At 45.2% G+C, this 25,815-nt stretch overlaps 1 protein-coding gene across 3 annotated transcripts in view; it reads left to right on the top strand.

Annotated features, from left to right (window-relative positions):
• The first annotated feature begins 10,237 nt into the window (after window positions 1–10,237).
• The window catches only part of KIDINS220 (kinase D interacting substrate 220), a 225,988-nt gene continuing 210,410 nt past the window's right edge, over window positions 10,238–25,815 (top strand). For all 3 annotated transcript variants that reach the window (XM_077488746.1, XM_077488745.1, XM_077488744.1), the window contains exon 1: window positions 10,238–10,373. The gene's annotated coding sequence lies outside the window, so the exon portion shown is untranslated. The remainder of the gene's footprint in view (window positions 10,374–25,815) is intronic.

Below are 25,815 nucleotides of genomic sequence, written 5' to 3'. Positions count from 1 at the left end.
AATTACAATTCTTGATATAATATTTCACAGGAGGGCCCCTTCCTGTGCCCACCCAGAGTAACGGTGAGGACTTATAGTGTTGTGGCACCAGCACCACAACCACCAAAGGTCAATTTTTCTACCACTGTTCAACAATGGCATGTAATTACAATTCTTGATATAATCGTTCACAGCAGGGCGCTCCAGCGCCCACCAAGAGTCACTTTGAGGGCTTACAATGTTGTTGCAAAACCAACACCTTGTTCCGCCATTTCTGCAGAGCATATAGGGCAGGCCCCTACTTTCAAACATCCAATTTACAAACATCTCCTACTTGCAAACGGAAGGAGACAACAGCAAGTGAGATGAAAAAAGATGGACGACAAAACAAATTATACAGGGGTGATAACCCTTCCCTATGTTTTCCAAAAAGCTTAAAAATAGTTTTTTTGACTGGAGCTACACTTTAAAAATGTACCAGTTGAAAATTACAAACAGATTCAACTTAACACAACAAACCTACACAGTCCCTGTCTTGTTTGCACCGCCTGTATACTGCTGTTCTGAGTATATAGGGCCTGGGGGCCACACGCATTTCCTTTTTTTTTAATATGGGTACGGGGTTCCCCTTAATATGCGTACAAAACCCAAAGGGGCTGGTAATGGGCAGGGAGGGCTACCCATGCCATTTTTCTGAATGATTTTCAACCATATTGCAGGAACCAGATATAACATTAAAACCGCAAGCAGTTTTAAATGGTGTTATTTCCGTTTAATGTCATTTTGTGCAGGGACTGTTCTAAACACGGGAAACACGTGGCACTTCACAGGCATACTACAGACACCCCCCAGGCACCATATTTAAAGGAATATTTCACTTTTTTTTTTTCACTTTAATCGTCATTAAAATCAGTGCTTCCGCCAAAACGGTAGTTTTTAAAACTTTTTTTTGCAGTGACCCATGTCCCCTGAGGCAGGAGGCAGGTCGCCAAACCCTTTTTAGGACACTATCTTGCATATTAGCCGTTAAAATTAGCACTTTCCAATTCGAACGTTCGAGTCCCATAGACTTCAATGGGGTTCTAACGTTCGTACCGAACGCGGGGGTCGTTCGCAAGTTCTGGTGCGAACCGAACCGGGGGTGTTCGGCTCATCCCTAGTGGTCAGTTAATCTTTATGGCTCATCCCACAAGTATCACATACCGCTTTAAAGTCAGAGTGGTGACTGACTGTTCAAGTCGGAACCAGTGATATCTAGAAGGATATCTAGAAGGAGGATTAATCCCTTGTGTTAATTACCAATGACCAGAGAATAGCCAAAAGGCAAAGTAACGAAGATTGAATGAAAGGTTTAACCTGGGAAAACTATAGAGGAGAATAAAGAATCAATGATCATCTTTATTTGTCTACCTAAACCCAAGTCGTCCAGTAGGATCAGCTGACAGAATTTTATGGAAATCTGAGCTTTAGGATCCGTGGGTCCTGTGCATTAATGAAGCCACTGGAATTTTTAATTCCTCTCCTCCAACTCCTTGTATTTCCACCATGATGCATTAGAGCACAAGGGTTGTGACTGCATGTTCAGTCAAAAGTAGGACTAGTCAATAAGCAGATGGATTAGGATCTAAAACCGCATATGGCACTGTTATTATTATTATTATTCATGAATTATATAGCGCCAACAGTTTACGCAGCGCTTTACAATGTATAGGGGGGACAACACAATTACAGTACAATACAAAAGGTACAGGAGGGCCCTGCTCGTAGAGCTTACATTCTAAAGGGAGGGGGTGGTGGTACAAAAGGTAATAGCTGCAGAGAATGATTTGATGGGGGTGGCTCAGGGACAGTTGGGTGGTTGTGGGATAGGCTTCCCTGAATAAATGAGTGGATGGGAGAGGCTCTAGAGAAGTCTTGAAGGCAAGCATGAGAGGAGGTAACAAGGGAGCTAGAAAGCAGGAGGTCCTCGGAGGAGTGGAGGGGGCAATTTGGGCGATATCTGCAGATGAGGTTGGTGATGTAGATGGGGGCGATGTTGTGGATGGCTTTGTATGTTATGGTTAGCATTTTGAATTTTCCACGGTGGGGTAGGGGAAGCCAGTGAAGGGATTGGCAGAGAGGGGCAGCAGTCACGGAACGATTAGTGAGGTGTATTAGTCTAGCAGCAGCATTCATAATAGACTGAAGGGGGGATAGCCTGCTTAAGGGTAGGCCATTAAGGAGAGAATTATGGCATCATTGCAATCAATCTCTCCAGCCATCAGTAAGGCTTGGCTTCCACAAATTGTTCCCCATTTCCAAAGAGTACCGTTAATAGTGGTGCAACTTCAAATCGCTGTGACTTCAAAGTAGTCCCTGCACTACTTTGGTCCCACTTTGATGCGACTTGGGGCCATGAACCTCAAGAATACACAGGCATTGCTTCAAGTCTCATAAAGGTTGCAAATTGCATGGCTTTTTAGGTCGTAATAGTGGAAACCTAGGCTAAGATTGTAGATAGTCTTTAGACCTAGCAAGTTTGTGTGTGTGTGTACTGTCTACTTTGAGAGATTGCCCACACTTAGACACCCATGTTTCTGCAAGTACCTTCGCTTGCCCATTCACTATGAGTTCATCTGGCAAACTGTGGCCTTTCCACAATTTCCGGACATTTCACAGGATATTAGGCCCAGTAGTGGACTTCTGGTGAGCCATGTTTGGGTAACAAACTGGCGCAATGTCTTCCAGGGCCTGGGAAAAAAGTTATAGTTCAGACTCTGATCGAATTGGGAGGAGCCATCATCAAGAGATCAACTAGTCTCATTACAGCAATGACCTGCCTGGAAGCAGTTCTGAATCTCTGAAGAATACAGTAGAATTACCTTCAGAGAGAGCAACAGTTTAAGTATTTCACTTGAACAAAGTATAACTCTTTCCCATTGGTTGCATCCCAAGGTTGCAAAAGGGTAAGGGAATAGCCTGTAGTAACCTATGTGGTCTGAGGGGCCCAATGAAAGGTCGACAAAGGCATTGCCTGTTTTTTGTAAGGGAAGATTTGCTTCCTGCACCAGGAACAGTGACTCCATGGAGGAGACAAGTACCTTTTTGGAGGGAGCTAAACTAGATAATCTTTCAGATTATCAGCTACTAGGCATAACAGTCATCACAATCTATTATTTGTCGAGTATTCATGCCAATGGAGGACAAGATGTCCAAAGTCAGAATTGCAGTGGTCGCAGACTGAAGTCTTTCTGAAAATGCATCAAATAGAGCCTCAGCTATGCTGCAAAGACTCAACAAAATGGAGAAGTCCTATCTTTGTTGTCGAAGGAATGCAAGACTAGTCAACCTCTGTCAGAGACATCTCCCAGTCACGTCTGCCAGCCCTTTAGGTCCGGGTTCCTAGAACTTCCGGCCAGACAGTGTAAGGTACAAAAGCGTTGGATGTCAGGGTATGGTCTCCAAACCAACAACCCGTTCAAGGGTTCGGCAATAAATAGAGTGATCGAGATATCGATTTGACAGTAACCTTGGTGGCTTCCCAGAGGGGGAAGCAGTGAAACCTCTGACATCCAGCTGGAACTGCAGATCAGCAATATTTATATTGAACAAAACGAATAGTCTGCAGGATCCTTATCTTCAGTATACGCAGTCGTTCAGTGGTGATGAGGACAATAATTGCCTGGTGGCTTGCAAGCCATGATATCTGCGGGTACAGTCTCAGATCCGAGAACCTCCTATTCGCCTTTCTGAGATCCAACACCTCATACAGCATGACCAAAGGTGTCTTACAAAATCAAGCAAATTATAATTAGATGCTGGAGACCAAGAAGTGAAGACTCACATGGAGGTCTCACATTTAATGTTAGTGTTTTAGTGTTAGAAATCAGGGAGCCTACTCCAAAATTTCAAGTACTGAATTTAAAGGATGGAATCTTATGTTCCATACTGTAAGGACTGAATTGTATACAAGTAAGCCTAGAGACGGCATTAAAGGATAGATGAGGATCAGGCCGCGTACACACGCGCGGACTGTTGGCCCAACTTTGTCCGTCCAACAGTTTGAGCGAACAGTCCGCTCAAACTTAGCATGGACGGACATGGCCACACACGACGGACGAACAGTTTGCTGAAACCGTGCGCGATGACGTGAACGGCACGTACGACGGGACGAAAAATACGACGTCCTATACACTGCAATGCAACCTTCCGACGTGGAAATCCTTTCTGAGCATGCGCGAGACTTAGTTGGCCGAACAAGCCTACACACGAGCGAACAGTCCGCTGAAACCTTGTTTCAGCGGACAGTTTTTCGGAATTTCCGTAAGACCTTGTTCGGCCAACTGTCCGCTGAAACTGTCCGCTGAAGCCCCACACACGAGCGGACTGTCCGCCCAAACACTGTTCAGCGGACAAGGTTGGGCGAACAGTCCGCGCGTGTGTACGCGGCCTCAGTCATGTCCTCACTCTCTGGGAACCAGTAACTGTTGGGTATCTTGGCAAACCAATTCCGAAAGATCTGGGCAGGTTCTTTGTTCCCCCTGGGGTCTTCCAAATAGTGTGGGACATATCTGGGGGTTATTTACGAAAGACAAATTCACTTTGCACTACAAGTGCAAGAGAGGAGGAGTAGATTTGGCGCTATACCATAAAAGCAAATCGTTTCACAACTTTAAAATAATACTCTAAATATAGTGTTAAACTCCTATGTGCATCTTTGTGCTACATCTAGGAGTGAATCGGTTGAATAGTATTAGTGTGGTGGTGGTGTTTTTTTTATTTTTTATAAAAGGTAGTGTAAGTGTAGGTGGTATTGAAAAAAAAAAAAAATAATAAATATGTGTTCAACTCAATAAACGTGCATATAAATACATGCCCAAATTTGAATATACACAACCAAAATTTGTGCACATGTGTATATAATGTAAATGTGAAAATGTCCACTAAACATGCAGTAAGGCTGCTTTCACACTGGGGCGGTATTCAGGCGTTACAGCGCTAAAAATAGCGCCTGTGTAGCGCCTGAAAAAAAACGGCCCCTTTCACTCCAGTGTGAAAACCGGAGGGCTTTCACACTGGAGCGGTGCGCTGGCAGGACAGTGGAAAAAGTCCTGCTAGCCGCATCTTTGGAGCGGTGAAGGAGCGGTGTATTCACCGCTCCTAAACCGCTCCTACCCATTGAAATCAATGGGACAGCGCGCCAATACCGCCGGCAAAGCGCAGGCGGTTTTAACCCTTTTTCGGCCGCTAGCGGGGGTTAAAACCACCCCGCTAGCGCCCGCAGACCGCTGCTAAAATGACGGTAAAGCGCCGCTAAAAATAGCGGCGCTTTATCGCCGACGCCCGCACCGCCCCAGTGTGAAAGGGGCCTAAATAATAATAGTGCTGAAGTAAAAGTTTGTAGTCCAATTAAAGATCCCAAATAAATCTTGCAAGTGACTCGTGCAGAAAAGGTATTACCGCTTCTTAAGAAAATTCCCCTGGTGCGTATTTCCAGTGTGGAGTAATGATATTGCCCTCACCAGATACCCTGCCCCTGCAGGGGCAGGGGCGGATCCAGAGTCCAGTCTCGGGAGGGGCACTGCTATAAAATATTGGGGGCAATTTATATGGGAAATGGCTGGTATTGGCGCTTCAATCATTACGGCACCATGGTTGTTATGGTGTCAGGATGATTGAAGCGCATTATTTCTATTAATACATTGTAATATAAAATGAAATGGTTCAACTCACCATAATGCAGAATCAGTAAGAGCCCTGAGGGTGTCATTTGCCATGTCGCCTGCCACCAAATGCGGATTGTCACTTGCCACGTCACCTGCCACACATTGCGGATTGTCACTTGCCACGTAGCCTGCCACACATTGCGGATTGTCACTTGCCACGTCACCTGCCACACATTGCGGATTGTCACTTGCCACGTCACCTGCCACACATTGCGGGTTGTCACTTGCCACGTCGCCTGCCACCAGATGCGGATTGCCACGTAGCCTGCAACACATTGCAGATTGCCACTTGCCACGTCACCTGCCACACATTGCGGATTGTCACTTGCCATGTTGCCTGCCACACATTGCAGATTGCCACTTGCCACGTCACCTGCCACACATTGGGGATTGTCACTTGCCACGTCACCTGCCACACATTGCGGATTGTCACTTGCCACGTTGCCTGCCACACATTGCGGATTGTCACTTGCCACGTTGCCTGCCACACATTGCGGATTGTCACTTGCCACGTCACCTGCCACACATTGCGGATTGTCACTTGCCACGTCACCTGCCACACATTGCGGATTGCCACTTGCCACGTAGTCTGCCACACATTGCGGATTGTCACTTGCCACGTAGCCCGCCACACATTGCGGATTGTCACTTGCCACGTAGTCAGCCACACATTGCGTATTGTCACCTACTGTGTCACTTTTCTGCTAAGGTGGTCTTTTGTTGAGTCCAGAGTGAAGATAGGCAGCAGAGAGATGATGTAATCTCTCTGCTGCACACAGCTTCCCGCACAGTGAGGGCGGAACTGGAGGGATGCAGGGCAGTGAGAGATGATGTCATCTCCCTGCTCCCCTGCCTGCTGGCTTCCTGATTGGCCAGCAGCCCTCCTAAGCCACCCAGCTGCCCCCCCTCACCCGTCCACTCAGCGCGGGTACCCGCAGAACCGGCCGCGCTGGTACCCGCGGAAACCGGCCGCGCTGCCACCCGCGGCACCGGCCACGCGTGTACCCGCGGAACCGCCTGCGATTGCACCCGCGGAACCGGCCGTGCTGTCATCAGCTGCCGGTATTCTCGGAGGGGGCAATTGACCCGTTGCCCCCCCCCCCCGGATCCGCCCCTGTGCAGGGGTAGAATTGCTTTCACAGTGTAAGCCCCTGTGTCGCTGCCTGGTGTCTCCCTAGGAGGTTCGTTTTTCATCCGTTGGAAATACCTCATTTAAGTTTTCAAAGGAAGAGAAGGATATCCATAGTGTAAAAAGCTTCCACAATGTGTTTATTAAAGAAAGAAATTTACTCACATTTAGCACTGTATTAAAAACTCAAATGAGTTAAAACGGCTGCCAGCCGCTACAGCTTGTGAAGGAGAGTGTGCGTCCTATGGCCACGCCCTACGCTTTTCGTCAGCACGACGTCACCCACTCCAGACTGGTGCTGGTGTTTCTCTGCATAGGGATGCACAGGTGTTTTGTGTAACTCCATGCCAGCAGTCCCATTGCTGTCAATTCAGACGCTGCCGCTGATCCCCCCCCCCCCCCCGCCATTACCTCTTATTAGTGTCCACCTGTTTTACAGGAGTGCTTTACTTCTCCCACATAGAGGAGTGTATCTCTTCCATGGTTGAGAAGAAGGATCTGTCATTTTATGAATAGAGTATAGGGATGAGCCTGTTCAGCGAACAGTGAACAATTTGGGCTGTTTGCGGCAAATTCGAAAAGCCGGAACACCCTATACAAGTCTATGGGAGAAATCTAAAGTGCTAATTTTAAAGGGTAATATGCAGGTTACTGTCCTAAAAAGTGTTTGAGGACCCAGGTCCTGCCCCAGGGGACATGGATCAATGCAAAAAAAAGTTTTAAAAACGGCCGTTTTTTCAGGAGCAGTGAATAAAAGTGTAAAAGTGTAATATTCCTTTAAATATGGTACCTGGGGGGGTGTCTATAGTATGCCTGTGAAGGGGCGCATGTTTCTGGTGCTTAGAACTGTCCCTGCACAAAGTGTCATTTGTGCAGGAAAAAAAGTATTTTAAAATCACTTGCGGCTAAATTGTCGGCTCCCATAATACAGAGAACACTCAATGAGTGTTCTCTGTATTAGCCGACAATTCATTCATTCATTGATAAAAAAAAAAAGCGTGGGGGTTCCCCTAAATTCAATTACCAGGCCCTTCAGGTCTGATATGGATATTAAGGGGAACCCTGTGTCAAATTAAAAAAAAAAAAATTGACGTGGGGGTCCCCCTAAAAATCCATGAAGGGTCTGGTATGGATATTTAGGGGGACCCCACGTCAATTTTTTTTTTTTTATTTGACACGGGGTTCCCCTTAATATCCATAGCAGACCTGAAGGGCCTAGTAATTTGAATTTAGGGGAACCTCCGCGCTTTTTTTTTTTTAATCAATGAATGAATGAATTGTCGGCTAATACAGAGAACACTCATTGAGTGTTCTCTGTATTACGGGGAGCCGACAATTTAGCCGCAAGTGATTTTAAAATACTTTTTTTTTCCTGCACAAATGACACTTTGTGCAGGGACAGTTCTAAGCACCAGAAACATGCGCCCCTTCACAGGCATACTATAGACACCCCCCAGGTACCACATTTAAAGGAATATTACACTTTTATTGTTTCACTTTAATCATTATTAAAATCACTGCTTTTGAAAAAACTGCCGTTTTTAAAACTTTTTTTTTGCATTGATCCATGTCCCCTGGGGTAGGACCCAGGTCCCCAAACACTTTTTAGGACAGTAACTTGAATATTAGCCTTTAAAATTAGCACTTTAGATTGTAAACGTTTGAGTCCCATAGACTTTAATAGGGTTCTAAAGTTCACACGAAGTTTAGGTCTGTTTGCAGGTTCTGGTGCGAACCGAACATGGGGGTGTTCGGCTCATCCCTAATAGAGTAGGACCCATTGATAATGGGGTACTTTGATGCAGTACTGGGCTTAAGCACCATGTAGCCATATGGTGTGACCAAATCCTAATGCTTTTGCTTATTTCATGAATATGTTCTGGTGTTTTAAATAGCCTTGCAGGATTTAAATGTAATTTTAGTATGTGTGCGCTGTAATGTTTTTCTTCAGCTGCTCCCAATAAGACATCTGTGTTGGTGCACGGCCCGAATGCACCAGTTTGGGTTCATGCACCAATACCTGCACAGATGTCATTAGGAGTACCGACTGTGTCCCAATAGACATCAGTGGGACTGCTGGCATGGAGATACACACTTGTGCATCCCCATGAGGGGCAAAGTGCGGCCTGCCCATCTCGTGCCCAAACAGGAAGATCTCTAGAGTTTAGAGCCTGCTCGTCCTCTGGCAGTGCCATCACCATGTGGTAGGCATCATCCTCTAAGGCCTTAATAGCCAGCTCCACAACCAGCCAGGCTGGATCCTGATGCAGACTCTCAAGTCTCTCCTCCCACTCTGTTAGAACCATTGAACTTCAATATAAGTGCCAAAGATGATTCTAGCGGAGCCATGCCTGAACCCAATCCTCCTGCATCCACTGCAAGGGACATATCCTGCCAGCTGCTGACAAGTGTAGGTGGGGTGCAGCATGGTGCAGTGGTAATAACACACACAGATCAAGTGTGATAAAAGAACTCATTTTGAAATAATGCAAACACAGTTCACAAAAAACCCTGTGGGAAGACAACCCAACCGGGAACACTGTTACAGGTCCAACAACGTACAGAGAGCAGATTTCAGCCGAAGTGACAGCGCCTGTTAGGAGGGGCCTGAGTGCAGCCTGGCTGTCTTGTGCCCACGCGGGAAGATGTCTGGAGAAGTGGCGTGCCCTAAGCTTTCCCTCATTGTGAGGAACCTTTCTCTGTCGCTAGTTCTGTCCTTACTAGATGAGGTATCCCTTCTTACTCTAACTGCTCGCAAAATGCGCACCAAGTCTAGGAGCCAGGGCTTAAAATGGGCTCTGCCTGACACAAGATGGCTGCTAGAGTAACAGGGAGCAGCGGGATCCAATGGGATAGCTTCCCTAGTGACCCAGGAAACCATAGAGGACCTATGTTCCTCTAGACTTCCTCTCCAGCTGCAGCGCCACCTGCAGTGGAGAAGGTAGACTGCACCTGCCTACAAGCCATTATGAGAGTTTCTTATGCTTTTTTTTTCCCCTCAGGCGCCCCGTGTACATGGACCCTCAATCACTTGCTTTCACCACTTATGGGCCTTGTAGGAGGTTGTGTGACTGCAGGCTCTGGACCTGCCTGTATTGCACTGCACATCCTCTACAGATGCTCCATGGCAAATGGCAATGTAATAGGAGTGGCTCCTTTTGCGGAAACAGCAGCTGGCTATAAGCATAGAACATGGAGGACATTCTGTCACTGTCCACACACGTCTTTATTATAGATGGGGGACACACTGAGCCAGGTTCGGTATTGTACGTCCTATTGTCCTCTCTGAGGAGGATAAAGAGGAGACTCTGTTCCCATGGAAACACCTTTACGCTAATTTCCTCGCCTGAGCCGCTGGCTCTACCACGCCCCTCGTGTTCTCTCACTGGATGTTCCACCGGTGACAGCTCCGCCCCCCGGCTGGTGTTCGGCTTCTATGTCACGTGATGAGCTGTCGCTGTGTTTGTCTCCCAGTCTGAGAGACAAGATGGCTGCGTGTTGCTGAGCCGGGCTGTGACGTGTGGAAGGTGCGAGTCCCCGAGGAGGTCCCGTGACATTCGGTGAGATGACAGGACTCCGGGGAATGAAGGGGGCTTTTCCTGAGAGATAAGGGGTGACCTGGAGGCTGTATTAGAGGGGAGTCGCCCTCTGTGTTTGTCATTTCTGGGCATAGACATCCCAGGGAGGATGGGGGCAGGGGACCAGCTATGGCCATCTATGGTCTGATACATGGAAGACATGTCCAGTCCTTGTGGGGTGACATGGAGAATAATGGGTGTTACCTAAGGCTGACCTCTGTAGTGACACAACTCCTTTACTTATACAGAGACTGGGTACCCTAGTGACAGCTCCAGTCCGATCATCCAATAACACAGCTCCTTTACCTACACAGATGTCCGATCATCCAATAACACAGCTCCTTTACCTACACAGATGTCCGATCATCCAATAACACCGCTCCTTTACCTACACAGATGTCCGATCATCCAATAACACCGCTCCTTTACCTACACAGATGTCCGATCATCCAATAACACCGCTCCTTTACCTACACAGATGTCCGATCATCCAATAACACCGCTCCTTTACCTACACAGATGTCCGATCATCCAATAACACCGCTCCTTTACCTACACAGATGTCCGATCATCCAATAACACCGCTCCTTTACCTACACAGATGTCCGATCATCCAATAACACCGCTCCTTTACCTACACAGATGTCCGATCATCCAATAACACCGCTCCTTTACCTACACAGATGTCCGATCATCCAATAACACAGCTCCTTTACCTACACAGATGTCCGATCATCCAATAACACCGCTCCTTTACCTACACAGATGTCCGATCATCCAATAACACAGCTCCTTTACCTACACAGATGTCCGATCATCCAATAACACCGCTCCTTTACCTACACAGATGTCCGATCATCCATTAACACAGCTCCTTTACCTACACAGATGTCCGATCATCCAATAACACAGCTCCTTTACCTACACAGATGTCCGATCATCCATTAACACAGCTCCTTTACCTACACAGATGTCCGATCATCCAATAACACCGCTCCTTTACCTACACAGATGTCCGATCATCCAATAACACCGCTCCTTTACCTACACAGATGTCCGATCATCCAATAACACCGCTCCTTTACCTACACAGATGTCCGATCATCCAATAACACCGCTCCTTTACCTACACAGATGTCCGATCATCCAATAACACCGCTCCTTTACCTACACAGATGTCCGATCATCCAATAACACCGCTCCTTTACCTACACAGATGTCCGATCATCCAATAACACCGCTCCTTTACCTACACAGATGTCCGATCATCCAATAACACCGCTCCTTTACCTACACAGATGTCCGATCATCCAATAACACCGCTCCTTTACCTACACAGATGTCCGATCATCCAATAACACCGCTCCTTTACCTACACAGCTGTCCGATCATCCAATAACACCGCTCCTTTACCTACACAGCTGTCCGATCATCCAATAACACCGCTCCTTTACCTACACAGTAGTCCGATCATCCAATAACACCGCTCCTTTACCTACACAGCTGTCCGATCATCCAATAACACCGCTCCTTTACCTACACAGCTGTCCGATCATCCAATAACACCGCTCCTTTACCTACACAGATGTCCGATCATCCAATAACACCGCTCCTTTACCTACACAGATGTCCGATCATCCAATAACACCGCTCCTTTACCTACACAGTAGTCCGATCATCCAATAACACCGCTCCTTTACCTACACAGATGTCCGATCATCCAATAACACCGCTCCTTTACCTACACAGCTGTCCGATCATCCAATAACACCGCTCCTTTACCTACACAGTAGTCCGATCATCCAATAACACCGCTCCTTTACCTACACAGATGTCCGATCATCCATTAACACAGCTCCTTTACCTACACAGATGTCCGATCATCCAATAACACCGCTCCTTTACCTACACAGATGTCCGATCATCCAATAACACCGCTCCTTTACCTACACAGATGTCCGATCATCCAATAACACCGCTCCTTTACCTACACAGATGTCAGATCATCCAATAACACAGCTCCTTTATATAAACACACGTCCGATCATCCAATAATGCCGCTCCTTTACCTACACAGACGTCTGATCATGCAATAACACTGCTAATTTACATATACACGTGTCCGATCATCCAATAACACCGCTCATTTAAATATACACGTGTCCAATGACACGGCTCCTTTACCTACACACATGTCCAATGACACGGCTCCTTTACCTACACACATGTCCGATCGTCCAATGACACGGCTCCTTTACCTACACACATGTCCGATCGTCCAATGACACGGCTCCTTTACCTACACACATGTCCGATCGTCCAATGACACGGCTCCTTTACCTACACACATGTCCGATCGTCCAATGACACGGCTCCTTTACCTACACACATGTCCGATCGTCCAATGACACGGCTCCTTTACCTACACACATGTCCGATCGTCCAATGACACGGCTCCTTTACCTACACACATGTCCGATCGTCCAATGACATGGCTCCTTTACCTATACACCTGTCCGATCGTCCAATGACACGGCTCCTTTACCTATACACATGTCCAATTGTCCAATGACATGGCTCCTTTACCTACACATGTCCAATAGGCTTACCACCTCATCCCTTTAAACCCGAACAAGTATGAATTACACAGGTTCTGAGGTTAAAATAATGCAGGTAAGGCACCAAGTGAGTTTAATTACCACCTTAATCAGCCACAGAACCTGTCTAATTAATGTGTTTGGGTTTAAAGGGATGAAGTGGCAACCCTAATGTCCAATCATCCAATGACACGTCTCCTTTTCCTACACAGATGTCCAGTCGTCCACTGACACCACTCTTTTACCTATACAGGTCTCTGGTCATTCAATAACATGGCTCATTTCCCTATACACGTGTCTGATCGTCCAATGACACAGCTCCTTTACCTATACAGGATGTCCAGTGACAGGGCTCATTTACTTATATATGTATCAGATCACCCATCTACACATCCTCCTTTACTTGTACAGGTGTCCACTAGTCTAATGACACACCTTTCTAGTAACACAGGACTGTGAGTCAGATCTCCCCTTTTTATGGGTAATCCAGACTTCCTCACTCATTGCGGGTGAGCCCCGAGTACCCACACACTTTCCATAAAGGGACCATAACCCGAACCCTGAAGACGCATAGCATCCGTCTAGGATCCACCCTTGGCGGTCTGTACACTATACAGAGATTGGATCCTCCAATGACACCGCTCCTTTTACTTATGCAGATATCATATCGTCCAGTGGCACAGCTCCTTTATTTATACAAATCATCAATCACCCAATGTCCTAGCTTCTTATGCAGATATTGGATAGTCCAATGACAGGCACCTGTACTTCTACAAATATCACATTGTCCAATGACACAGCTCAATTACGTATACACATATTGTGTAGTCCAGTGACTCGGCTCATTTACCTTTTACAGATGTCTGTTTGTCCATTGACACAGTTCCTTTATTTATACAGATATTGGACATTGTCACAGCTTCTTATGCAGATATTGGGTAGTCTACTGACACACACCAATACTTCTGTAGATATCAGATAATCCAATGGCACAACTACTTTACTTGTACACGGGGTGGATTTGATTTTAAATCGCTAGTAAAAAGGATTGCTATGAATCAACTCGATTTAAATCATCATTTTTAAAGAGCGACTCCTCTTTTTCCTGGGGAGGCTCCTCCTCTGACCCGCTGTTGACTCACCAACAGTCCCATTCGCTTTAATGGGGCGGCTGGTGATGCAGCAGTGATACAAGACGAAGGATTTGGCAGGGTAGCAGTTGAGTGGATGCCCGTTAATAGGCACTGCCATGATGATCTGAAATGACAGGTGCTCTTTAAATGTAAGAAGTTATTCTTGCTGGTAGTTAGAATTTTTAATATTTGGAAACAAAATGGAGGTTTCCTATTTAGAATAATAAGCTGTTGGGTCAGTAAAACAGCGATATTAGAACCAATTCAGTCGTACAGTTTGAAGTGTACATAGATTTGCTAAACAATGGGGTAAAGGAATATTCCTGAACTTTGTGTTACTGTGAAATTGTGTGAATGCATCAATGCAGTGCATGTTATCTCCGCTTGGATTTATTAAATGGTTTACCAAAAATATAATTATTGCAGAATATACAGCCTCATGCTACATAACTAAGCTCCATTTCATGCTGAATAAACCAAATTATTAATGTATCTTAAATGGACAACTATTTATTTTTATTTTTTAAGCAAAATCATTGATTTATATCCATCATGCTTGTACAGATATCAGATCGTTCAATGGCACAAGTCCTTTACTTGTACAGATATCGGAACATCCAGTGGCACAGTGCTCAGGCTCACTTTATTAATCCAACAGATATGGATGACAGGCCTCTGATAAAGGGGATCTAAGTGTCCCCAGAACATCACATGGGCTCTTCTACCTGTATAACCCCCATCTTTTAGGTTCCTGTTACACCAGCAGACAGATTAGGTCCATCTGTCAGTTTTTCAGGCGGACCCGATCGGACCCTTCATTGTTCTGAGTGGAATCGTAGATGTCAGCAGACGTGTCCGCTGACACCGCCGGCATCCGATCTGACCACTAAAAAGCAGTGACATCACTGTGGTCTAAATTAAGTTGTAATGACGACAACAAGTTATATTTAAAAATGTCATTCATATATACATGAGGGGATAGGTGGAACCAGGAAAGGCAAAATAATGCATTTTAAGTAAAGGAGCTGTTACATTGCCCTCTTGGCATGCACATTAATATATAGAGCACACCTATTGGGGTATTGCCATAAATTGGGCATACAATGTTTCACTGGCTGTTGGGATATGTGTGTGATGTGAATATACTGTGTTTGTTTTTATTGGTACGTGGGTAATCTGTGAATTTCTACTGTCTGGAGCTTTCCTTTGTTCTGTATTTTACAATGAATTCCATTTATCACATGACCCTACTTATGTGCACCTACAATGACAAGTGATAATATTTGGACATCCCAGTTTCATGTGTTCTCTGGACAGGTTGGTAGATTTGCTTTATCTGGGCCCCATCATTGTATTTATACGACATGTTGTCCACTTTACAGTACATGGAACACCTTCATCTGATCAAGACAAGTAGACACTAGCTCCCTGTTGCATAAACTTGAATGAGATGGGTTAGAGATGGCTTAAAAGATAAGTTCACCTTTTGTAACATGTTACTGTAGCACCGACCCCCGCACCTTCGCGATCCCAGCAGCAACCCTCCTAATACTTTCCTGAGCCCCATCTCCATCCAGCGATGTTGCACAAGAGCCTCGACTTTTCGGGACTCTCCTTCCTAATTGGCTGGGACACAGCAGTGGCTCCCTCTGCCTTCAATCAAAGTCAGTGAGCCAATGAGGGTAGAGGAGGTGAGGTCGAACCTAGGCTTGGTGTCTGAATGGACACAGAGCAGCAGCTCGGGTCCCCCCATAGCAAGCTGCTGGGGCAGGAGGGAGGGGCCAGCAAGGGACCCAAGAAGAGGAGGATCTGGGCTGCTCTGCAAATCCACTGCAACAGTGCAAGTAAGTATGGCAAGATATATATATATTCTCAAAAGAAGTCTTTATTGTGCTAATAATTGTATAACATCAGGTACATAAAGGTTAACATCAGCTGATATACAAAAAGCCAGGTAAAAGAATACAAGTACAGCACGGTCTAAGAGTGCATCATTAGGTCTTGTAGAAAGAGAAGTAACAGGAAAATCCTGACATTAATAACTTACTACTACAATTCCATGATCCACCACTCACAAATCAATGTTGGATAACATCTTCTACAAGGCATAGCGCAGGGATATGCAATTAGCGGACCTCCAGCTGTTGCAGAACTACAACTCCCATGAGGCATAGCAAGATTCTGCCAGCCACAAGCATGACACCAAGAGGTAGAGGCATGATGGGACTTGTAGTTTTGTAACAGCTGGAGGTCCGCTAATTGCATATCCCTGGCATAGCGATATAGAGTAGTGCATAATGGTACTTGGAGAACTTTTGACAACAATAGCAACCAACTGTGCGTGTAAGCAGGAGCTAGCCTGCTAACCCAGCACAGAGCAACAGAGGGCCAATGGGCCAGAAAGTGAACTTGTTCTTCCTCACTCCGCCTGCATATAGATATGTTTCTTCTCTGATGTCAGTGAATGCCTTCCCACGATATATCTGAGAAATTAGATATTGATCGCTTGTGGGGTTCGTCCTATGACCAATCTTAACAAACCATACACCATTTAGGCTTGTAACAGCCGTTACAAAACTAGTTGCGGGGAGCCAGCCCTGGAGTCTCCAACCAGGCTTGCCATATAATATGGAATTTACGGTTTGCATTTCTATGCTGATATGTCAGCTGCTCCCTGACAAGAATATTATTAACTTTTTCCACCCATAGTTTCTTATTAGGTACGCGTGGGGAAAGCCAGAATCTGATCACCAGCTTACGGGCAATATAAAGCAGTCTTATCACAGCTATGTTAATGGGGGGTGTACATTTTTCCTCATCAATAGCTCCTAATACACAGATTAAGGGGTCCATTGGACCTCAACTTGAAATACAGCAGAGATGGATTTGGTTACACCCCCCCCCCCCCCCCCCAGAGAGCCTTCGCCACCGTTGCAGTTTGGGCATAATGGCGTTTCCCTCCTACCCCAAGGATGCAACTGAATAGGTGTACGATAGGCCCTATGTAGTATAAATAGGTGCGACAACCTGTGGGACTGTGAGACCGATGTGAGCTGACCAGATTGTCTGGAAAACCCGCTATTTCCAAACTTTATCTGCAGTCCATAATTTTGTTCAGAAGTATAACAGTGGGAGCTGATTGTGGTAAATTGGGCAGACCAGCCTCTAAGCCTGCCAACACAGTTGCCTTTGGCGATCCAGTCTGCAATAAATTATTTATTGGTTCAGATTCAGTTGGCAAGCCATCACCAATAAAATGCTGTAACTGAGGGGCATAAAAGTACAACTTCGGATTAGGCACCACGTTCCCCCCCCCCCCCCCCGATCCTTGCCATGCTACAGTGTACAGAGACTAATCCTAGCTACTTGTTTTTTTCCATATCAGGGATCAGAAAAGTGTCCATATCAGTAAACCATCTGCGTGGGATCCACTGAGGGGAATTATGCATTATGTACAGCAGTTGGGGGCACCATACCATTTTAATTAAATTTATCCTGCCAATTACTGACAGTGGCAACTTACACAATGTATTACAAGTCATTTGGAGTTTCCCGAGAAGGGGTAGAAAATTTTTCTTCTAGGTATTTGGAAGGGTTGACAGACACCTGTACCCCCAAGTGTTTGAATGAGGGGACTACCGTTGGGGATTCCGCCCCAACCGGCAACTAGTACAGATTTACTCCAGTTAATGGAGAATCCCGACAAGGAACCGTAAAGTTGGATTACTGACATTACACTAATGAGGGACCCAGCAGCATCACCAAGGTAGAGAAGAGTATCATCCGCATAGAGAGAAATCTTCTCCACGCCCGATTCCCTATTGAAGCCCACAATAGAAGGGAAGCATTTCATTGTCCAGGCCCAGCGCAAACAGCAGGGGTGAAAGTTGGCACCCCTGCTGCGTGCCCCTGAAGAGAGGGAAAGAGTCTGAGAGATCTCCATTTATGCGTGACCTAGTGATGGGAGCCGCTTATAGTGGCTTCACCCAAGCTATGCATTTATCTCCTAACCCAAAACATCTCAACGCTTCCCACAGGTATGGCTATTCGACACTGTCAAATGCCTTAGCTGCATCTAAAAACAATACGACTCTGTTTTCTGGGTTGTCTGCAGGCAGTGGGCGGCACAGTGGTGTAGTGGTTAGCACTCTCACCTAGCAGTAAGAAGGTCGCTGGTTCGCATTCCAACCACGACGCTACCTGCCTGGAGTTTGCATGTTCTCCCTGTGCTTGCGTGGGTTTCCTCCGGGTACTCCGGTTTCCTCCCACACTCCAAAGACATGCAGGTAGGTTAATTGGCTTCTGTCCAAAATTGTCCCTAGTATATGGATGGGGACCTTGGATTGTGGCTCCTTGAGGGTAGGGACCAATGAGAGTGTGCAATGTACAGGGATAGGGACACTAACTCAGGTTGAACTGGATGGACTGGTGTCTTTATTCAACCTTACGAACTATGTAACAGGAGATTGAGGAACAATCGTCTAATTTTAGGGCTGTTGACTTGGAGGGAATGAAACCAGACTGGACTTTATGGACTATTTTTATGAATGACCTTGGCTAGCCTAGTGGCCAGAACCCTGGCCAGCCCATTCCACATATGTGATGAATAACGCAATAGGCCTATGTGAGTCCGGGGAGTTGGCATCCTTGCCTAGCTTCAACAGTAGAACAATCACCACTTCCTTCATGGATAAAGGTAAACTTCCCTACTCCAAGGCGTAAAGATTTCTCTTAGGCCTCTTTCACATGGGATGGATCCGTGAACATCCGCTTGCTCAGTGGGGATCGCTCCGTCCATCCCCGCTGAGCAGGAAGATGACCGTGCACACTGTGCAGGGACGGACCTTTCGGAGAGCGCTGCTGTCCCCTATGGGAGATCGGATGAGGACGGACTGTAGAGTCCGTCGTCATCCGATCCTCAGACAGATGGAAAAGTAGGTTTTTCCTCCGTCGCGCTTTTTCGGATCGGAGCAGGTCGGATGTCAGCGGACATGTCATCTCTGACATCCGACGCTCCATAGAGGTCTATGGAGCATCCGTTCAGGTCCGCCTAAAAAACTGACAGGCGGACCTGAACAGATCGTGTGAAAGAGGCCTTAGTTGTTGTGTTCTCAAGGTTTTGGCATATCGTTTGTAAACTTCCACCGGCAGGCCATCCACCCCTGGAGACCTACTGGGAGAAGAGAGATGTTTGTTATTTTTAAACAAAAAAAAAAACATTAATAAACCTTTTAATTATAGAAAAGGTGCAAAACGCATCAGAGATTTCTCTAAAGATGGAGAACAGGAGCTAAAGCCACCCATCTCATTCACATTTATGCAATCGGGAGTCGGTTTCTGTATGGCCACCATTTTGTTGAAGTCGACTATAGAATGACATGCCGATCAGGTCTGTCTTGCACCAGTTTTTTCACATCTGACTGACACAAGTGAGGGGCATTCACGCAGTACTGTGTTCATTGTTTTTGACTACATACAGCCTTTGTGCTCGCCTGACCTTCCTGATGGAAAAAGAATGCTCATTTGTTACATGGTATTTTTTAGGATTTATATGTAACTTGTTTTTTATCCATAGTCTACTACAGGGGTAGGCAACCTCACGCATGCCAGCTGTTGTGGAACTACAAGTCCCAGCATTGCAAGATTCTGCCAGCCACAGGCATGACTCTCAGGAGAAGTTGGGATGATTTATAGTTTCAGCACAGCTGGAGTGCCAAGGTGGCTTACCCCTGCTCCACTATGTAAAAACAAGTAAGATGTCTTGTGATTGGCAGTTGTGTAAATCATGGCATGAGGCTGAATGTAGAAGGGTGACTCTGCCACTGGCCATTTGTCAAAATCGGCATTGGCAGGATTAAGAGGTGCTCTGTCTGTCCTATGTAATTCTGTCCTCTGGAGCAGTGAGATAAAGATTTAGCAGCATTCAGGCCAGCGAAAGAAGGGAACGCCACTGCGTGTGGCTATAAAGGGAGCGATTTTATACACAGACCGGACACCAGTAGAACTGCCCATTTGTCACCAGGCTGTGTGTGAATAGATTTGATTAATCGTTGAGTCCAACGTATCGGTGACAGAAGACACTGCACATTGATTTATTTATTTTTTGCTCTGATTTGTGAACACACAATGGTATTTCCTACTCAACATATAACAGAGCCCATTTTCTGCCCTGAAATGAACGTTGCGTGTTCTTGTATAAGCTGACCGCAACTTTGGTGTCTTGTTTATTATAAACCTCTATACTGATTACATGATGCATTCTGCTGCTCCTCTGCTTGCTGATGGCATGAATTGTTTTCTATGTCCTCCACTTGTCATTGTCACCTCCCTGTGTGTCATCCTGGGTGTGGTCCTCTCCTGTATCCTCTGTCCTTCATATTTCCTTCATTGAACATAATCCATTGCAGCCTGTTTGTTATCCGTTTTTAATCGTCAGACAAAAAAAGTATTGTGTGTGTGTGTGTGTATATATATATATATATATATATATATATATATATATATATATATATATATATATATATATATATATATATATATATATATATATATATATATATAATTTTTTTTTTTTTTTTAACCACAAAAAGCAAGAATGTCCAGTATGAATTGACCACAGTATTCCCAGGTACTTTGTCTGTCTGACAGTCAGATTATCGGTGTACAATATGAGATTTACACTAATTGATTTTATCATAATAAACTAATAATGGTGATTGGAGGCACAAATAATGTTCACCCCAAAATGAGAAGCTTTAGTTGGTGGTGAGGAGTTTAAAGGTCTGTTGAGATGTCAAACATGAAGGTACAAGAGTTTTTACAGATTTGTGCAATCGATTTAGCTCCTTTCACATTACATGATGTGGGGAAAATTGGTAGACTAGTTGCCAGGAGCAGCTTTCCAAATGGGAAGAATGGTCAGCAATGATGTTTATCATAGACAAAAGACATATGGCAATGGATACTATTGAGGCTGGGGTATTGATCCCCCCTCTGTTTCTTCCAGCCTCCTGGGATCAGTGGTGGTTAGATCTCTGCTCTGTGTTTTCTGAGTCGAGGCTTTCTGTACCTGCTGTGACCATTATAGGGGATTCCCACTCTCCCTCTTAGACTTTTATGTCATTTATCTTGCGTAGAATGCAGTCGTATGAGTGAAGGCCAACCCAAATTGGACATGAGCAAAGCTATAAACCAAGCTATTTGGTTTTTATGGTGGAATCCCGAAGACCTAGTGGGTTAATCAGCTCAGTAAGTTCCAGTATTTATTAAAGTGGTCTTAAACCTCAGACATGAAATGTGACGAAAACCATATCCCTCTATAGTGTGTACTTGTCACAAATAAGAGCACAAAGTGCCATTTCTGTCCACTGCTTCTTATCCTCTGCTCTCAATATGCATCTCTTCTGACAAATTTTCCTAACACCAAGGAAAAAGGTGAGGGAGCTCCACCTTATTGACTGCCTCAGCTCTGTTCCTGTGTGAGGGGGGGGGGGTGTCCCTTTCCTCCAATCAGCTCTGAGCTCTGCAGTGTGTAACTTTCAGCTCTCCACCCCCTGTTTTCTGACCGTGCAGACGAGCTTTATAAATGCTGGACTTTTTTACAAATTAAGAGAAGGCTGCAGCTAAACAGGTACAACTTTATGCAGAAATCTGTTTCATCTCGGTGTATCACCTGAGGGTAGTCATTTCGCTGCGTATATGTTAGAGCCGCACAATTAATCATTAAAAAATCGTGATCTCGATTCAACCCCTCTGATGATTTTGCCGATTCTTTCATATAACAAGTGGAGAGACTTATCTACTCACTCAGCTGTCAAAAGAAAACATCTGGGTAGTCTAAGTTTTTTTTAAAATTAAACATTGTAAGCCTTGGGTCTAAAAAAAACGGCCAACAAGACAAATCCCATTCATTTCAGGGATCCCTGTTCACATATGAGCAATTTGTCATCTGGAGCAAAATGCCTGGAGCTCAAAAAAAGTACAAGAGCTTCTTTTTTGGAATATTGCCACTGCCAGGTGTTTTTTCACCTCAATGCATAGGATGCATTAAGGTGAAAGAAAACGTAGGTTTACAACCCCTTTGATATTTGAAAACCAAATGAAGGTTTCCGATTTTAGAATAAGCTGTCAGGCTAGTAAAACAGCGATATCGTAACCGATTCAATCATACAGTTTGTCGTGTACATAGTTTTGCAAAACAATGGAATAAAGGAATATTCCTAAACTTTGTGTTATCTCATGGTTACTGTAAAAGTGTGTGAATGTATCAATGCAGTGCATGTTATCTCAGCTTGCAGAGCTTTAAATCATTGAATGACTTTACCAAAAATGTAACTATTGCAGAATATACAGCCTCATGCTGAATAAATGAAATTAATAATGCATCTTTTAGATAAAATGCTTTTGGAGTAAAAAAATCTATTAAAATAAATTTGTTAAAAAATAATAAAGTTTATCAATGCTTTATATGCACCCCTGCCTAGGTGTGAACAGAACCTTATAGGAAGCTCCTTTACACAGGCAAATGTTTCACACTGGATTACTGCACAGATCTGGAAGAAATGCGCACAACTCTTCTATTAGAACAATATTTGCTTATCCTGGAGCTTAGGCATTCATTGACTACAATAGAGATAAAAAAACAATAACAAAAATTGCTCTGCAGTTGACCATTTGTAAATAACAAGGACATTGCCAGTAACGTCTTAATGTTGTTTCTAAAAATACGTTCCACTTTCATCAGATTCAGCTAATGAAATGTACAGAGAGCAGTTATGAAGTGCAGAGGGTTGTTGCCTTTTATTACCAGATATTTGCTTCTGTTTTACAAACTATCAATGTTTGGATTGTGGTTGGTTGAAGTGGCTGCAGTTTGCACAATGAATATATGGAAGTGTGTTTTGATGTGTGACTTTCAGAGATATCTGACAAAGGAAGGGTCGATGCAGTAAGGGAGGACATTATGAGCTGATTTTGTACTAATACTGTATAATCTCCTGTCGTGGCTTCTTTGCACAGTAGGCACACAAAGGACACGCTTGCATCCCATCTGAAATGTTAGATTTTTTTTTTTTTTTTTTACATTCTAATTGGCATACCAAGTAGGTTCAGTTTTCAAAAGCATTAATACATACATACATACATACTTACAACACTTCCCTTGCTATGTGTATGTATGTTTTTATTTTATAAATGTAAAAGAATTTATCATAAAAAAAATAAAGCAAATTATACAGCGCTGTCTATAAAAGATGGTCAATAAGTGGCCAGCACAGCAAAGGATCAATTGCAAAAATTGGATAACGTGGAAGGTAAGTGCACATGTATAGTATACCCTTGAAAGGACAGTGGTAAACCAAATATGGTAAAAAAAAAAATGCAAATAATTCAAAATGTATTAATTAGTGCTGAAACGATTAATTGATATTATCGATAATGAAAATTGGTGTCAACGATTTTCATTATCGATTAGTTGGTCCGCACCATGCGATCCGTGGCCTTAGGAAAGCCGGCGGCTTCGGCCTAGCTCCGGAGCTGGCGGCCATCTTGGTACACGCGGCGGCGAGCTGCGTGCTGACGTCACCCCCAGCGCGGCGTTCAGCCTGTGTCAGCCCAAGTGGAATTCTGGAGGAGTCACGCTGGATGCCTTGCCTGCCCTCATTTTATGCAGGTACCACTACATTTATTACCTAATCTAACCTAATAACTAACTACTATCTATGCCTTTCCACTTGCTTGACACAGCCACATTGTTGATTTAAATAAAAAGGTACAACACTATCTCTCCCCACCCCCCCCAATAAAATGCAGCTTATGACAAGCATAAAAACATAGCATATCACTGACGATTTGCGCCAATAGGCATCCCGGGACTCATCACGGCGGTCTGTTTGGAGGAACTTTGATCGGTGGTGAGCTTGGCTCAAATCATCAGTGATATGCTGACTATGTTTTTATGCTTGTAATAAGCTGCATTTTATTGGGGGGGAGATAGTGTTATACCTTTTATTTAAATAAAATGTGGCTGTGGGGGGCGGGGATAGTGTTATTTTTTTTTTTGCTGATCCGAAAATTTATCCGATCCGTGACTCTGATGCGAGGAACGATCCGATCCGTGAGTTTTTTGATCCGTTGCACCCCTAGTCTGCACCTCCCCTCCCCTCCCCCCCCCGCCGGTCCGTTAGAATCCTGTGTCCTAGGCATGCACCACGTCCATGACCACGCAGCTACGCCTGCTGGCATTATCCACCCAGCTGACGTCCTGCCAGCAACGCGCCTGCGCTGCTTTCGGCTCCTCCTCCTCCCTCTACCCAGCAGCCTTCTGATAGACCCGCCGCAGAGCGCAGGAGCGTTAAGCCCTCGCCGGGCCGCTTTCCAGCGCTGCCGTGATTGGAGGTTGTGCTCTGCACATGCGTGCATCCATCTCCTGGCTTCGGGGTGCCCTTCGCTCCATTTGGAGCAGTCGGCCGAGTCACGTGTGGCGATTAATCGATCATGAAAATAATCGTTAGTTTTAATAGTGTCCAAAAATAATGTCCAAAGAAACAAATCACTAATATTTAAAATGGTGAAAGGTGAGCCAAATAGTATGATGATCGAAATATCCAAAGTGTGATTCAAAGCAATTGAAGGGTAGACTGAGTGTCAGTGTGATTTAAGGACAAGGAGTGTGCAGACTTGCACCCAAATTTTAGTGGCGAGTTTCAAACCATATTATGTGCCTACATTTCTGTTTTACTGAAACGAGGCTTGTCCCGCATATGGCCACGCTGCACGTGGTGATGCCACTTCTGGTCTCTGAGGTGGCGTCGCCACGTGTTTTGCTTCCGGTTACACGTATGGTCTCGCTATACGTGGTGATGCCGATGTCGCTTCCATCCTCTTCAGAGAGAGGCTTGTGCGGCTACGCCATCTTGCGCTCTCCTGGAAGTGGACACTAATCCACACAATTGACACCACGGTGCTGTAGCTCATTACGGGGTTATCCTTTTACTAGAAGTGCAATGGCTACGGTAGATGGGCACCCCAGATGATATCTTATGAGACAAAAATGGGTTGGACGCTCTGCTGAAGTCACTGCTTTCCATTCTAAGCACTTTTTTTATCTACTAAAATGTGAGTGCATTTCCTCCTCCCTTTTTTTTTTTTTTTTTTTAAGTCAGTCTGGTCTTCAGCAGCAGAAACTCTGCAGAGGACACAGCCGACAATGGCTGTGAAATGAATGGGAAGTGACGTCACCCACAGAGTTAATATGGGGCCTCCTTTGTCAGCTGTGTCCTCTGCACCCGCCTACACAGAGAAGCCACATCTGACAGCTCAGCATGATGATTGAGTCAGATCGGCGTCAGAAAAGTATGTGTACTGATTTCTTCTTTACAGGGCCAGATAGGTTAGATCATGGATTTTTATTGATGTAGCGTTTTTTATTTTATTTTTTCCCCCTGTTCAGCGTGGTCGGCTGCGGGGGTCTGGTCAGTTCCCTCTCCCTGTGCGGGCAGATGGCATCAACGGAGGGCCCGCAGCAGATGCCAACCGTCCCGCTTAGGTGTCAGGCTGTTCTCAGCAAGGGTGTCAGCCCAATCGCGGGGGGGGATGTCGGCCCGGGGAGGGGAGGGGATCCGTCCTGACGTTCAAGGGCTATATACTGTATAATGGTCACCCTTTTCAGTAGTGATCAGAGCCCGGATCCTGGTG

Source organism: Lithobates pipiens, unplaced genomic scaffold (assembly GCF_037356315.1).
Source record: "Lithobates pipiens isolate NorthernLeopardFrog02 unplaced genomic scaffold, aLitPip1_a1.2 Scaffold_18, whole genome shotgun sequence".
Lineage (NCBI taxonomy): Eukaryota > Metazoa > Chordata > Amphibia > Anura > Ranidae > Lithobates > Lithobates pipiens.
This window is presented reverse-complemented; position numbering and strand designations above follow the sequence as displayed.